The sequence below is a fragment of the Crinia signifera genome, chromosome 1 (genome assembly GCF_055691185.1).
Source record: "Crinia signifera chromosome 1, ASM5569118v1, whole genome shotgun sequence".
Taxonomy (NCBI): domain Eukaryota; kingdom Metazoa; phylum Chordata; class Amphibia; order Anura; family Myobatrachidae; genus Crinia; species Crinia signifera.
This window is the reverse complement of record NC_139217.1, coordinates 205,150,676-205,168,162: the sequence shown is the minus strand read 5'-3', so window position 1 is coordinate 205,168,162 and position 17,487 is coordinate 205,150,676.

Genomic DNA, 17,487 nt, shown 5'->3' with positions numbered 1-17,487 from the left:
GCGGTACGACCGCATGCGGAAAAATCCGCACCGATCAGAATAAGGGCCACTATGCTGTTTATGCTAGGCAGCCATTGGGCTATGCTGACACCATAGCTTAGCCGCACTGAAAACGTAGCTTAGGCTGGCACCATGATAATACACAAGTACCGCAATTTATTTTCCAACCCCATAGTTCAGCACTACAACATGGAAGAAGTAGCACTGTTGCAACAGTTGTAAATAAAAAGAAGGGAAGAAAATACAAATAAATATAGTAAACAAGTAGAACAGTACCTGAGCTCAAGGCCTGACTCAGCCACATCCATATCCATAAAAGTTGATTAATTATCTTGCTGTTGGACAACTAGGATAAGTATAAAGATCCCAAAACAGACTAGTGGTGCTGTTGAGCTTAGCATCTAGACTAGAGTCTAGCTAAAATATCTCTATTGCATTCTAGAATCTAATACAAATTGGTATTTAGATTCTACATTTCTCAAAGGTTGGCTCTTATGCTTCTCACTCAATTTACAGCAATTTACAGCAATTTAGTTTCTCACTCAGTTTACAGCAACTGGCCAATCCAGATGTGAGATCTGTGGATGCTATACTGAATGTTTTGATTCCAATCTGCATTTAGACCATTCTTTATTTCTGAGCCCTGAAGTTGCTGTTTCTTCTTTTGGAAATGGACTGTATTTACTACAGTCATTCCATGTTAAATTAAATTAAATTTTCTAAATGTTTTTGATCTCCACCCACTTCCTGGCTACAGCTGTTTCAATGGAGGCTGTGGATATTTAAGGTAGGGTGTTATTATGCTCAGTGTTGGTTATACTGCTCACTGAATGTAGAGATACTTGTGCATATTCTGCTACTTTTTTTATTTACCGTTGCTGACTCAGATTTCTCTGACCCTCATTTGATTATTTGTTGTTACTAATTACTCTCTGTGTCTGCCCACACTGAACGTTATCTGCCGCCTACCCTGAACTTGGACCATAACTGATACAATACCAAACAAGAACACCAATATTGTCCCCAGGCACTGATCTGATGACCTTTCACATAATTCTCATACAAGGAGAGGTACCCAAAAGAGAAGAGAAAGGAATACAATAGTGTGATACTGTTAGTTAAAAGTCCAAAGATAAATGATGCTGACATGGTCCGGAGACAGCCGGAGAGAGCGGATTGTTATTCATGCCTTTATATCAGCATTATTTTGTAGATCTAACCACTCGGTGGCAAGATCATTTTTTACAGTTATTTTGTTAAATAATAAAACTGTATTGCACTATCCTTTGTTTTGTATTGTCTATGGACCATCCCTATAACATGAGCTGAGACTGCTGATGTACTGTATGCAAGCATTGTCTACTTTATGTTGACCATTTTAAATGGTACGGGTCACATCATAGAAACTCACCATCATTTATCTTTGGCTGTTTAACCAACAGCATCACACTATTGTATTCTTTTCTCTACTCTTTTGGGTACCTCCCCTTGTATGAGAATTATGTGAAAGGTCATCCGAGCAGCGCCTGGGGACAGTATTGGTGTTCTTCAGAACAAATGAGGAAATGCAGGCGCTTGACCCGTATGTTCCGTAGTGTGATTTTTTCTCACGTGAAAAATAAACAGACAAAAATATGTGTATCAGTAACACAATCTGTGATAAGGTGATAGGGTGAAATGAACCCAGGGGAGGAAATCATACCGCAACTCACTCTGCAGTGCAATGTGACAGATATATAGCGGTTTCTTTTACATGTTCACCACTGTGATGGATCAGAAATGTGTACCCACAAAGTGCCAATAAACTCAGGTGCATACCGTACTCACTAATAATTCAGGAGTTTTTAAGCATATAAAGGTTTCTTTCAACTTTAATATCAAGATGGTATCAGACAATCAATAGCAAGAATGGACCGAGTCACTTTGTACCGTACTCACTAAAGGTGCAGATGTAATACACATATCATGGTATCTTTGTGGAGCAGGTCCCTTTAACACTCCTCTCACAGCCAGTTCCCACAGCCAGGTTTTTTGCCAAAAAACAAAGGGGATGACCGGTCTTAGTAACGAAATATATTAAAACTGTAAAGTGGCCCAATGGCCATAAGCCACAAATACAGAAAAAGATTAAAGAATAAAAACAAAACTCACTTATCTTCCGACATGTTTCGGCGGTCTAAGCCGCCATTTTCAAGGATAGATAGTGAGTCAATTATATAGTGTTTAAATAGCAGTATGGAGGAACCGTTTCCGGTTCAACATAATTATGGTGAATGGGGCTCATAGCTCAAAGTGAGCTGACTGATGTAGAGATCTACAGCCAGCCTTAGTGGCGAATATGTCCTGATTGTATTTATATCTGTTGTTTTTCCCATGTTAGTTTAGAACCTATTTTGTATTGTATATTAGTCTGTATATTTTGTTATCTGCCTCTATATCTCTGTAACCCCCTGTTGTCCGTTAGGGACATAGGGGGAGGGGCCCTAAACTGCACACCCTGGACATATGAGGTGCTACCTGCTGAGACCTGTATTGCAGCAAGCAGGAGGAGGAGTTTGCAGTATGCAGTCCCGTTAGGGACAGAAATATATGGTAACGGGACTTTATCCCCTTGTTCTGGAATATATACCGTCTTGGCTTTTATTCGCAATAAGCGGAAAGGTTTAAAAGGAAATAATACCTGATTTTGTACTTACATTTGAGTACTAAGTACTGCGAAGAGATACCGCTTGAATGGTATTGGTATAGTATGTTTTATACACGGACAAGGTTCGCTACGCTTCGTTCACCTGTAGCTAGGAATAAAAGTTTATAGGTTTATGTATACAGTATGTAAACTGCGCACTTCACTTATTATCCATCGGTTTAATCTTATATAGACATTGATAAATGTCAATATTATCATTATTATTAGGGCTAGGGATACCTTACATTGTCAATATTACCACATTACATCAGTGTATCATTGAATATCGTTATGGTGACTGTCAACAAGATGAACCCAGTCAATGTCAACATAATATACTAAAGCTGGTTTGGGAAGGCAGCTCTACGTCTAGTCATTAAGCCATACTTGCCCACTCTCCTGGAACAGCCAGGAGGCTCATGTAAATCGGGTGGCACTCTAACGACCTCCCAACACCACCACCATCACCAGGAGAGGTCTTTCACATCCACTCATGCAAAGGGAGCAGCCATGAAGTAGGCAAGTATGAATTACTGCACTATGTACTTTCTGTAGAATGCATATTTCACTACCCTCTCCAGGCGCAAGCAGTGTCAAAGTCTCACAAATCTTTATGGCTTCTCATGTGTTGTATGGTATTCTGGATGTACACATAGGGGCTGATTCTCTAAATAGAGAATTCGCACATCGAGCGATTATTGAACGACTGCACATGTGTACAATACGCATTGATCATGTGCAAAGGGGAAATAGAGACAGAAAATGTCTATGGATTTTCAAACTTGCAGTTTGACTGACAGGAAGGCATTTAGGGGTAGTAACCTGATGCTTTCTGGGTGTTTCAGAAACAATGCAGGTGTGTCTTTTAAAGAATGGTCTACGGCCCGCGGGCTGGATGCGGCCCACGACCCGATCCAGACTGACCCGCTGCTCTCCACCTGTGCTCAAACCTCACCTGCCTCCTGAGCAGCCCAGAGGGAGATGCCACAGTGTCCCCGGCGGTGCTGTGTAGACTCGAGTGTGTACGTAGTGCAGGTGTAGCCATGATGTGCAGGATGTGGGTGGCTCGGGGTAGGCACTCCTGTGTGTGTGCGCATGTGCAGTCCTGTGGAGCCACCGCTGCCTGTGATCAGCCTGTGCATACAGGCACGTCCCGGTGCATGCGCAAAAGGCTCCCACAGATGGTGGGGCTGCAGTCGGCGCCATTACATTGTGTTTGCAGTAGATTTGGCTTCAGTGGCAGGTACGTGAAATAACTGAGGGGTGTGTGTGTGGAATTACTATGGGGGAGGAATTACTATGGTGTTTGGAACTACCAAGTGTGTGGAATTAATATGGTGCTTGGAGCTACTAAGGGGAGGCAGGTGTTTGGAATAACTAAGGGGGGGCATGTGCATGTGTGGAATTACTAAGGGGGAGCTGGTGTGTGGAATTACTAATGTAAGGGGCAAATATAAGGGGGCTACTATTGTGTTGCATGATGTGTAAAAGGGGTTTATGGTGTGCTACATTCAAAGACACACCCCCTTTTGAGTGTCCACACCCCCTATTTCTGGAGAGCGGCCCTCGAATATCTGCTGGAAGTATTAAGTGGCCCCCAGCTGAAATAATTGCCCACCCCTGGTCTATGACATCAGCGATGACCACTTCAAGCCTGTCTCAGTCACAGATTAGTGGAAGCCTCAGTGCGGGATGCAGTTAAAATCCCAGCGGTTGGGATCCCGGCGTTCAGAATCCCGACGCCGGAATCCCGACCGCCGAAATCCCGACACTTTCTCCCTCCTGGGGTGTCCACGACACCCCTGGAGGGAGAATAAATTAGTGTGCCGAGTGTAGCGAGGCACCGGGCCCGCTGCGTGGCGAGCGCAGCGAGCCCACAAGGGGGGGCGATCCACGTCCCCCCCTTGTCGGGATTTCGGCGGTCGGGATTCCGGCGTCGGGATTTTGAACGCCGGGATCCCGACCGCCGGGATTTCATACTGCTTCCCTCAGTGCTACTCACAGGAATTGCATATGGATAGTGATTAGCAATCCATTCACAATTCTCTTGCAATTTAGCAAGGGGCGTTTTCTCTTTCTGTCCTGGCAGTGGTTAACTCCTCACAGTCCTATGCGAATTCTTACATTAGCGATCCATGCTGAATTAGCCAGATAGTGCCTTTGTGTAATGTACACTACAAACTGGAATCATTCTCGTTGTGCATCAGCGCCTCTAATTACATACCACTAAATTCACAGATTTAATGGAGTTGGGCACAAAACTGCATAACAATTAAGACACAAATGCTTAACACACATGAGGAAACCTATATCTAGTACTGCCTGCTAACTATAAGAATATTATTTTCTATTACCGTCACATTAACTCTAGTTTAAGGATAATTTTACAGTATGTATTGTATGTGAGAGCAAATTACTAAATCACTAGAACAAACAGAAAATAGATAATAAATGATGAAACACTAGATCCAGCATACACTACAGGAAATATATAACTCTCGCCCCCATCTTCTGTGTAGTACGAATGTTTATTGGGGGTGGGTTTTAAAAGCAGTCTTGGAAATGTGATCAATAAAAACATAATATTGTAATATTTTGTCCAGTTCTGCTGACAAAGTATTCAGTTTAATTTGTATTGAGCTGTTCTGACTAATGGGGAAGCTGAAGACAGATTTTTTTGCCTTATAATCACTCAACATACATTTTTGCTTTATATTTACTTTAAAAACCAAAAAAAGAATGATTTTGGAAGAGTAAAGTGCCATAATATGTATGATGTTTAATGGGTTAAAGTGCACACACGCATATAATGAAAATGACCTTCGGAGGAGGACATGTTAAATGGGTTAAAGAAACAGCCCTGCGTGTGTGTGTGTGTATGTGTGTGTGTGTGTGTGTGTGTGTGTGTGTAAAGAGATGGACTGACAGTGACTTATTTAATGGGTTAATAGGTCAATGTATGAGTGAAATGAGTGGACACACTTTTAATGAACATATTCATTGCTAGGGTCAGATGGGAGTCATCCCTATCAAAAGCATTTATTATTGCAAAGAAATACAAACAACTGGCAGCAATAAATCAACAGCACTACTTTAAGTGGAATAGTAATCTGTTACGACTGTTCTTTTTTCTTTTGTATTTAATGCGGAGATGCCAATTTATTATCATAACCAGTTCCTACAAGGCCTCCGCATCAGGGACATAACTCCCAGAGGCAATGGAGTTGCCTGCCTCCGGCTCCAAGTCCTAAAGGGGCACTGGAATATATACACCACCACATATATTGTTTCACAGAGGGATCCAAGTGTGACCGCTGCTCTTCTAACGCAGTTTTATGGCGCACCTGAATTAATTGGATCTGTACCATGAACCCTGCTAACACCTGATATAGGGGCCAGAATGGCTCTGGCCTGGTACTGCTTAGCCTGCACTGCAGCAAGCAACGGTGCATCCGCCACTGCTGCTGGACTTTGAGATGGGATGCTAAATCATGCTGCAGACCTCTGAATCTTGTGAGTCTGACCCAGACCCATCAGCCGTTTTAATAGGAGGGGGGCACCAAATTCCAACTTGCCTCCAGGTTACTGGGATGAACTCACGCCTCTTTTCTGCAGAGATCAAAAACAAATTGTGCTAACCTTGTATAAACCGCGTGCACAGTATTCTCCTTAGATCGTAAAAATGCAATCATCCCCAGTACGTATGTGGTCTGAAGGGTATGCGGCTGATAGCAAGACAGTATATAGATAGACAGTCAATAGGTCGACTGCAAAAAGTCAACATGCGCAAGTTAAACATAGAAAAGTTGGCACAAGTTAAAGATAGACATGGCAATGGTTAACACATGAAGAGCTTGACATGAGTTTTTGGACTTTTTCTTACTTCCACATGGACTTTCACCATCTACATGGACTCCGATTGGAAATAGTGAAGTGCCCCAACCATGACGAACATGATGAATTTTACAGATTGACACCAAAAAACTCATGTCAACATTTTCATCTGTCAACAATTTCGATTTTTATGCTCGTGTCAACCTTTTGCCTATGTTGACCGTGTATAACGACCATTTGGTGTCTACCAATTGGCTGTCTTCCTTCACACTGTCTACCATTTAGTTTATAAACCTCCAAGAAAATGTCAATTTGGCATGACCTAAAAAAGTTAACCCCACTCCCTCTTGTTCGTTTTAATGTTAACTGAAAACCCTCCTTCTCATTAAGGCGAGATATATCAAACCTTGTTGAGAGATAAAATGGAGTGAGATTAATTACCATTAATCATCTTCTAATTGTAATTTTATAGGCTGCGCTTAATCTCTCTCCACTTTACCTCTCTCCACAGTTTTATACCCCCTCCCCATATGAGTGGTCCCAAACTGTGCACCATGTCAACCTGGGGTGCCTCAAGAAACTTACAGCGGTGCCTTCGGTTGGTGGTCCAGGAACAATTCAAATTATTTGGTATGGTGGAACTATAGATGTCATTTAACTATTACCTGCAATTACTATTTTTCAATATAAAAAGCTTTTCCGCAGATTGCATGTCTACTAGTAGCATTCACTACACTCAAACTACCCTTATAAGAAATATGGAAAAGCCATAAAAAAAAATACCCAGAAAAAATACTACCCAGCGTTCAGGATCTAGGCCAGGCATTCCCAACCACGGTCCTCAAGGCACACCAACAATGCAGGTTTTTGTGATATCAGGCTTCAGCACAGATGGTTTAATCAGAATCACTGATGCTCAAGCCTGGATATCACTAAAACCTGCACTGTTGGTGTGCCTTGAGGACCTTGGTTGGGAATGCCTGATCTAGGCATTACATTGCATCAGGGATCACTTTACTATTTGAGAAAATTCTGCACATGCAATGTTAGTAGACAGCCCATGGCCCAGTGACCATCACCTGAGAGGAAACTGGGCAATCATTCTCCAAAGAAATCTCTTATATATTTAGCCAGATCTGTCACTCAGCGCCCAGCAGGATACACAAACCCGCCCCCCCCAGGGAAAAGTGTTCTATGTGTATAACGTTCTACACACCCCACCCCCTCGACATCACCTCCCCCGCCCAGCCAGGGCTACAGTACATGCCCACCATCCACCATTACTCCACAGCCACCATCCACCATTGCTCCCGCACCCCCTCCCCCTCTGCTAGCAAACCCCCCCCCCTGGACACCTGCGACCCCCCTCCCGTGATTCGCGGGGCCCCCGCGACCCCCCCCTGCGATTCGCAGCACCCCGCGATCCCCCCTCCTCCGATTCGCAGGATCGCCATCAATGCCAACCATCGATGGCGTCTGCACCAATGCCCATCCCTACTCTGCAACAGCCAAAAACCTTTAGTACCCCTCATGCCCACACACCTCTATCACTGCCCTGCCTCCTGTTCTCCTGCCCCATAACTTCCGCCAGTGGGGACCCGCTCACCCTGTGTTGCCCACATTCCCCTATCATGCTTTACCACCCAGCCTCCTGCTCTCATGCACCCTAACTCCCACCCAGTAGGAGGAGACACTGACTCAGGGGCACCGTCCTGTACTCCTGTGCTGCCACGCTGGACCCTCACCCACTGGCAGAAGCTGCACAGTGTCCCCCATCCTCCTCTTTAGTCCCCCTTATGCCCACACACCCCTATCACTACCCAGCCTGTTTTCATGTGTTGTGACCTCCACCAGTGGGGAGCCGCTGACTCAAAAACACCCTACTATACTATTGCACACACACCTAAACAACACGCACACACACTCCCACACCCACAAATGTCCCTGTATCCTCCACACTATCAATGTACATCTTACTCTGTAACCGCTTTTTAATTAAACAAAAGAATACACACCCCCTTCCAAATCATATGCTCTCTATTTAACACATTTCACCTATAACTCAAGTTGCAATACAGGCCATCTTTCATACAATTCTAACCATATTTCACACAATACAAACGTTCACAAATTAATGGGGCTCAGCCCCTCACGACGGTGTGAAGAGCGCCCGTAGGGCGCAATGAATCACCTAGTTGTGCAATATGTAGCCAATAGACTACAATGGCTAGCAAATCACTATTGTGGTTGGACCCCCCCAGGCTAGTTCTGACCTTGCACGCTAGTCAGTGGCGGCTCTTGCTATTGGGCTGCGGGACTGCAGTCCCTTCAGTGAAATCCAGGAGGTTTCCAGAGTAAAACACAGCCAGCATCAGAGCTCCATACCTCCCAAGTGTCCCGTTTATCGCAGGAATGTCCTGGTATTTTGGGACATTCCCGGGCCCCTCCCGCCGCCGGCAGTGTCCCGCGGCGGGGGCAGTTGGGAGTCCCTCCCTGTAGTCCGTGAATAGACGCTGTGCGCATGCGCACAGCATCTATTCTTGCAGGCAGAGGGGCTGGGCATGCCCCCACAGCGGTGAAAAATGGGGCCATGGCCTCGCAGCAGCGACGTGATTATAGGCCACGCCCCTTTCAATAGGCCACGCCCCCGAAAAATCGGCATGTAGTAGCTTCCTATTGGAGGCTGCTACTGCCCATCATACAGAGGACTGAAAATTCCTCCCCCATTTGGGCTGCCAGAACATGGAGCGATGACAGTAATAGCTTTCCAGCAGGAAGCCATAGTGTGCACATCAGCCCAGCAGAAGCAAATCCTCTGCAGTGAGCATTCCCAGACTTCAGTGAGTCACTCAGTGTGATGCATCTGAAGGAAGGCATGCATTGCACCAAAATGGTGATTTGAAGTTTTTTTATTTTTATAATATTTGAGCCTCTGTGAATAATATTTATTTAAACTATTATTTGTGTGTAGATCTTTAATAGGAGTATAATTGTCTGTACTTAATTTAGATTAAAGTTATTCAGTGTGTATTTTGCTCTGTACCTGTGTTTGTGTGCATATGGGTACATTATCTGTTTACTGTATGTGCACAAAAACACTGGTACAGAGCAATCACAATCAAGGTTACTTTATTTCATAGTTTAAGGTGATTTAAAGTAGATTATCTCTATGTTGTGTTATGTTTGCAATGAGAATTATCCAGGCAATTGCAGCCCCCCTTAAGTCTAAGGGCAGGAGCCGCCACTGACGCTATTGCTTAACCCTCGTACCCTGCAGCCTAATCCATACACCCCCGCAGCCTAACCCTAACCACCCCACATGTAAACCACACATACACCACTCAGTCTTACTATGAAACATCCACAGCGTGCAGGCTGGCAGGGCAGGCCTGGAACTACAGCAGCCTCTCCTCTCACTTATGCCCAGGAAGCAGCAGCAGCAGCCAACTGTAGCTCCCCATTAGCTCTGCCCCATCAGGTTCCTGTAGCACCGCCCACCCACTGAGCGGGGCTGCCGGGCAGCTGAGTTGTTGGCTAGCCATCTGACGGGGGAGAGTTGGGGGCTGATTGGCAGGACGATTGAGTGGGTGAGGGGGCCTGTTTTTGGGTCCCTCAGATCGGACAGCTGTCTCCCTTGACCACCTGTCAACAGGCCTGCCTGCAGGTACAGAGGCAGGTAGTGAGGCCTCTGATTCCTCAGACTATCCAGGGACAAATGGTTGCCAGGAGGCAGGTTTTGGTCATCAGCTGACTGAGGATGGCTGCCAAGATAACAACAACATCCCTTAAATCCCAGGTAAACCCAGGTCTAGGTTATTAGTATCCTTCTTCTTGGTACACCTATCTCTGGTAAGCAAAATCTAAAGGGTGGCAATAGTTCTATTCAATATTCATACAAAAATCTGTAAATCTCTTCCAAGAAAATATAACGATGAGAAATTGGGCTTAAATGTGTATGGTGTGAACCATGTTAAAGTGACTTCAAGGTTTAATATTAGATATTTTAAATAAAGTGAAAAAAACACAATATGAAAAGATTATTAGAACATGTCTATAGATATTGATGTCTTCAATGTAAAACCTCACTCAGGTATGGGTGAGGTGGGCTATCTTTTATATTTTAGGGTATGTACTGAACATATTGTTCCTTCCCATTTCCTGCACAGTTTTGTGTGTACTGCAATTTTTGAATCACCCTGTATACTCCAGTACCTTCCAAAGGTATAGTGACCCAATATAATACTGTAATCTGTCAATGCTTAATTTGGGGTTTTACCCCATCATCAGTTTTAAAGAGCTTTTGTACACAAACAACTTATATGAGACAAACAATATACAGTATATTGATTAGTTACCTGATCAGATTCAGCTAGTGGTGCACATTGGACGACACACACCTCTGGTTCTGATTACCAGTGGCGTAACTATAAATTTTGCTCCCCCCTGCCAAAAAAGTGGGTGGCGCCCCCCTTAGGCTCCTCTCCAGCGTGTTTCTGCAGTGTGTGACGTGATCACGTCAGATGCATATCGGAGAATCTGAAGCAGGAGAGAGGAAGAGAGACCAGCATATACTGCTCCTTCCCTTGGCTCCGACGCATCCCAGGCCCCCCTAGCATGCCCATCCGCCTGCCCATCCTGTACACAGTAGCCAATAGCTGAGTCTGTGTACAGTCAATTGAATCAGTGGGGGGATTTGTCATCTCTGCCATGGCCGCACCCGTGCTGTGGCTGACTCGCCTCCAGTGCTCAGTCAGTGGGCAGTGGTAGGCAGCAGCAGCTCGGTGCATCAAGCGGGTGCCGTCGCCCACACAGACACCACTGCTGCTTGCTCCCCTAAGTGGCTGCTGAGGCTGGCTTACAGTAGTTACGCCACTGCTGATTACCTGATGACAGGTAACCCTCAAAACATAGTAGTAGATTAATAAAAGCATTTTTGGTACTTGTTTAATTTCACTGCGGCAGCGTGAGGACGCTGAAGCGATGAATATTGGCAGTTAGCCAAACTGCCTCCAGCTATGCTATCAGTGTAGCGACTGTTTGAATTCTGGCAGCTTGCCAGCTGATTAGTTGTTTAGTTTCAGGGCGGCAGCGTGTTGCGCCTTACTTCTGCCATGTACCTTATCAGTGTGCTATGCTGACTCCTCCAAGGCAGCCCAGCGCTGCTACTCCTAACCTCCTGTGTAGTGAGCACCTCTCACACAACGTTTGTGCCAACATGATATCCTCTCTCCTGTGGAGAGGGGATCATGTGGGCGCCGGCAGAGAGGCGCTCCATCTTTGTGATACGTAGGAGCGTCTCAGACGCTCCAGCAGCAATGCAATGATAACCTCCTGCCTCTGACCTCTGAGTAGTTATTGCTCAGATGTATGATGTGGCAGGTTTGAATGTGTTCCTGAAACACCCCCACCATCCACGCCATCCCGAAGCATGGCGAGCGGCTGCGTTACGCGTCCTATCGACCTTTTCATACCCCCACCATCCACGTCGATGTGGAGTTGATTTTATATAGTGTGGCGAGCGCAGCGAGCCGCCGAGCCCGAAGCGTGGGGAGCTCAGCGAGCCCCACGAGGGGACACGGATAACTTCACATGTATTGACATTTTTGAATGAATCATGTTTTTTTAACTCAATCCATAATATTCGATAGGGGCCTCATCAACTAGCAGAGTTTGCCATCTATATGGCATTTATATGCAGATTGGTATTTACAAATAACAGACAGAATCATACCAATTTAAATCCCTTATTATGATATTATGATTCCCTATGCCTTCTTATTAAGTAAACCAAAGTGACCATTTGATGTGCACAGATCGGTGACCACCATTGGGTTAAATTAGAATAAAGAGGACACTTGAGGTAGATGAGCAAGGCAGGAATCCATTAGCTTCATCGTCTCATGAAATAACACAAAACAGGTAAGCTTGAAGATCAATTTATTCAAACAGCTACGCATTGGCTAAATTGATTTACATTTTTAACACAGAAAAGTGGCGATCAATAGAAAATGCAGATTAAATATCACATTTTTATATTTCTGCAGCAAATGTAGATTTGTCTGATTTGACAGTCAATTTCACTTGATGAAGGAGCTTAATTTTTCAATCCAGGTCTTGGAATAAATTTGTTATAAGGTGAATACTGCATTTTGTTTGTTTCAAATGAATGCATTTCAGGTGAAAAATCTAACCCATTAGCATGGTTGCATATTCTCCCAGAACTTTCAGAAAACGTTGAGTCTCCAATACTCCTCCCCCTGCTGCTGTGAAGTTGGAGGGTGTAATAATGCAATTCCCAATGAATCACTCCATTATCACATCATAGTACTGCCATACAGTATACCAGATCCCAGGGATCTGCTACCGATGCTAACCCCTAGCCTTCTCCAATTTAGAAGATGCCCACCTAATGGGTACCAGTTCCAGTTCACGAGTGCCTCCATATTGAAATGATGTCACACAACCAACTAGTCAATCTGAAGTGTATAGGTTCTGGTCACATAATCTGCTAGGTCAATCAGCTGCAGTAGTGACCTATTACAACCTAGTAGTAATGACAATGGAGGACAGTACTACATCTTATGTTTCTGGTTCTGACTCTAGGTTCCAATGTACTTTTTGTTTCCCTGTAATTCTGAGTTCGCTGGATTAGTTCCAGCACAATTTGATTTTGAGCTCTACAATGGCATTCCAATTCACTGTGATTCAGAGTTCTCGAGTGTTGTTCAGGCTCACTGTGATTCAGAATTATCTATGCGGTGCCTGTTCTCTAGTGTTGTTCCAGCTCACTTAGGGCCAGATGTATCAAGCTTAACAAGGGATAAACTGGAGAGTGATGAACAACCAGCCAATCACCTCCATGTGTCACAAATCTGAAGCTCGTGTGAGGCAATCAAGTCAGGGATTGGCCGCGGAATCTTACAGCGTTGGCAGTTTTCACCAGTGATGCCTCCAAGCTGGATTTGAGCTTCCCTGCTACTAACACGTTGATCGCATCCCTCTGTCCATGTTCCCCTCTTGGAGCCAGTATACCTTGATAAAGTAATGGAGTGCAGGAATTTTCATGGTCACCTAGCCAGGTCAGAATCTGGAAGTCAAACAGGTACCAAAGTATCAAACATAGGCAGGTCCAAATTCAGACTGGGTCATACACGGACGGTCACGATACACAGGACAGGAGGAAAAGGCAAAAGGTTAGTCAATAGGATAGTCGAGGTCAACAACTAGTAGTCAGAAGATTAACAAGCACTAGGAATGCTGGAGTACCCTTTTAAAGGGAGAGCCTGCTGCAGATGCCATTATGACTTCACAAACAATGGCATGGCCCCTTTAAGAGAATCTTCAGTGTGGCACATGCACATCCAAGGATGCAGGCGTGCCCCCGTGACATGGAAGATGTCGGCAGCCACGTGCCCATCCCTGGCGCACAGGATGCTGCCTGCTTGACTGCCAACATTATCTAGAGCCTCAGTCAGGAGGGGACCAGAGGCCTGCCTGGGAACCGGCCACCACTACCCCAAACCCCCAGTTCCCTTGTACCCAGAAAGTATAATCAGTGGTCCGGGGGCTGTGACATTACTCCCTACCCTAGGGGTGGGCTCTGAACACCCCATAAACGGGTTGTCTGGAAATTTCTGGTGGAATTTTTGAAGCAGTTGAGGAGCAAGAACATTAGAATCTTTCACCCAGGAACATTCCTCAGAAGTGGACTTACCCCCTGGATACTCTGGAATCCAAAATCTGCTAAATTTCATATTCAACTTGATATTCCACTGGAGTGGCAGAAGGAAGATGTTTAGAAAGATAAAATTGTCTGACAAGTGGCTTAAGGAGTGATACATGAAAGACATTCAGAATCCTTAAAGATTTGAGTGTGACTGCCACTGGATTGATTACCTGAAGAACTTCAAAATGGCCAATAAATCTTGAAGCCAACTTTGTGGTAGGCACTTTCAAATGAAAATGTTTAGTTGACACCCAAACTCTGTCTCCAGCATTAAAATGTGGACCCTTCCTTAGATTGGAAAATAATTGATAACGTTCTGAAGACTTCCTTAATTCTTTTCCACTCCTACCCAAATACTCAAAACATATTTGACAGTTTGCTGTACTGCAGGTAAAGACACAGATTTGCAAGAAGCAAGTTAAAGAAGTGTTGGATGAAACCCATTTTGAATGAAGAAAGGAGAATGACCAGAAGACTCATTAAATAAATTGTTATGCGCAAATTCCATCCGTGGTAACAAAGAGACCCAATTATCTTGGCTATCAGATACATGGATTCTTAAAAACTTTTCCAGATCTTGATTGACCCTCTCGGTCTGCCAATTACTTTCTGAATGATAGGCAGAAGAGAAGTTAAGTTTGACATTAAAGCACAAGGCTCGCCAAAATCTGGACGTAAACTGAACTCCACAATCCGATACAATGTTGTGAATCCATGAAGCCTGAAAATTTCTTTAATAAAAATGTTGGCCAACTTAGGAGCTGTAAGGAAGACCTATTAAATGAATGAAGTGGGCTGCCTTAGAAAATCGACCCACCATTACCCATATGGTGTTGAATCCATAGCTGTTAGGTAGCTCTGTTATAATATCCATGAAGATATCCATCCATGTATGGTTGGGAATGGGAAGGTTATGCAATAGATCTACCACAGCTCGAGATGTAATTTTGTAGAGGGTGCAAGTATCATAAGCAGCTACGCAGTTCTGACATCCTTCCATACCTACAGCCAAGAATAACCCTGAAGGACTAATTCCAAATTTTTCTTAAAACCTGCATGACCAATAAACAATGAAGAATGAGCCCAGTCCATTAATTTGGTATGCAGGCTAGGAGCCACACATGTTTTCCCAGAAGGAATCTGAACTTTAGTACAGGAAATTAAACACGAGTACTTTATAATAGGCTTTTGTTCACAAGCCTCTTTAGAAGGTGATAACTTAAAGACCGGAGAGAGTGCATCCACCTTGATATTCTTGTCTTCAGGCCGATAAGTAAGAATTACATTGAACCCATTCAAAAATAATGACCATCTAGCCTGACGATAATTTACACAATGAGCCATCTTCAAACATAATAGGTTCCTGTGATCTGTATATACAGTTAACATAAACTTTGCTCCTTGAAGCAAATGACACCATTTTGTAGAGAAAACTTGATGGCAATCAACTCTTTATCCTCTGCTGCATAATTTCACTCAGGTGGCTGGAATTTCCTTGAAAATAATCCACAAACGTACCATTTCTTAGCTGCATCTCTTTGGGAAATGACTGCCCCAAATCCAACTGAAGCATCAAAAAAACAGCTGATCAGGATCATGATGTCTAAAAGGGAGGGAGACCCTTTTAAACGTCCTGAGGTATGAAATTAAAGGCAAGGACATCTAAGGTAAAATTCTCAGAATTATTACCTGTGCCACGCGCTAGCCCAGGGTGGCAGAAGGAGATCAGGGAGGTAAACATGTGGCTAAAGGACTGGTGTAGGAAGGACAGATTTGTGTTCATGGAACACTGGGTGGACTTCTCGTCAGGTGCCATCTTTTTTGTCGTGATGGATTGCTCTGAAAGAGGAGGGGGCTGCGGTGCTGGGGAGAAGGATGGTTAGAGGTTGGTGGAGATTTTAAACTAGGCGATGGGGTGTGGGGGTAGCTAGATACTATGGGACCCCTAGTGATAATAGTAGGATCGGGGTCAAGAATGAATTTGGGGGAGGAGGAGGGGGAAGGACATAGTGTTTACAGGCAATGTCCGGGGTACTAATAATGGTAATATCGTGGGTAATTCCCAGGGTGCTCCAGGAATATTATGTAATAACAGTAATCTTACCTCATTACAGCTCTTAGGTACAGATGACCTTAGGGTATGGAAAGGAGTAAACAACATAAGAAGAAGTTTCAAAACTGTAAATAGTTCGGGCAGTGGGCATGGTGGGGAGGTCTGTAGAGAGTCTACTGAGGGGGAGGTGGGTACGAGGAAGTTAGTAACAAATACAAATAAGTCCAGAGGAGAAATTAAACACAATGTTAGAGATGCAAATAAAAATAAACATAAATTAAAATGCCTACTGGCTAATGCAAGAAGCTTAGAAGGCAAAATCAGGGAACTAGAAACTGTGGTCACTAAGGACGATTACGACATTATTGGTATTACAGAAACATGGTGTAACGAGTCGCACAACTGGGCATTAAGCATGGAGGGATATACACTCTACAGAAAAGATAGGGAAAATAGAAAGGGCGGGGGTGTGTGCCTATATGTAAAAAATAACTTAACATCATGTGAGAAAGAAATGAGCACAGGTACAGAGGAAGATTAAACGGAGGCCGTGTGGGCAGAGATAACCGTCAATAACAAAAAATCTAATAATAAAATTTTAATAGAGGTATGATATAGACTGTCGAACATAAATGAAAGGGACGAGTCTCTGCTTTTAAACCAAATCAAACAATCATCAGATCAGGGTCAGGTATTAATTATGGGGATTTTAATTTACCTGACATTGATTGGAAAAACGAAACGTGTAAAACAGCAAGAAGCATTGGGTTCCTAAGCTTGATTAAAGACCAGTTTATCACACAAACGGTAGAAGCTCCAACTCGTAATAAGGCATTATTGGATTTGGTATTAACAAATAACATGGATCTAGTTTCACACACAAAAGTAATTGAACATCTAGGGAACAGTGACTACAATATGGTTTCACTGGAAATCAACTTCAGTAAATTACATCATAAAGGATCGGCAAAAATACTAAACTTCAGAAAAGCTAACTTCAAATTATTCAGAGAAGCCCTAAAAAGAATTGTGTGGGAAACGGTATTTGAGGGGAAAAATGCTGAGGAAATGTGGGATACTCTAAAAAATGTACTTGAATCATTAACTACTAAATACATTCCTAAAGTAAATAAGGTTAAATTCAATAAAAAAAAAGCCACCATGTTTGTACGAAAAAGTTAGGTTAGC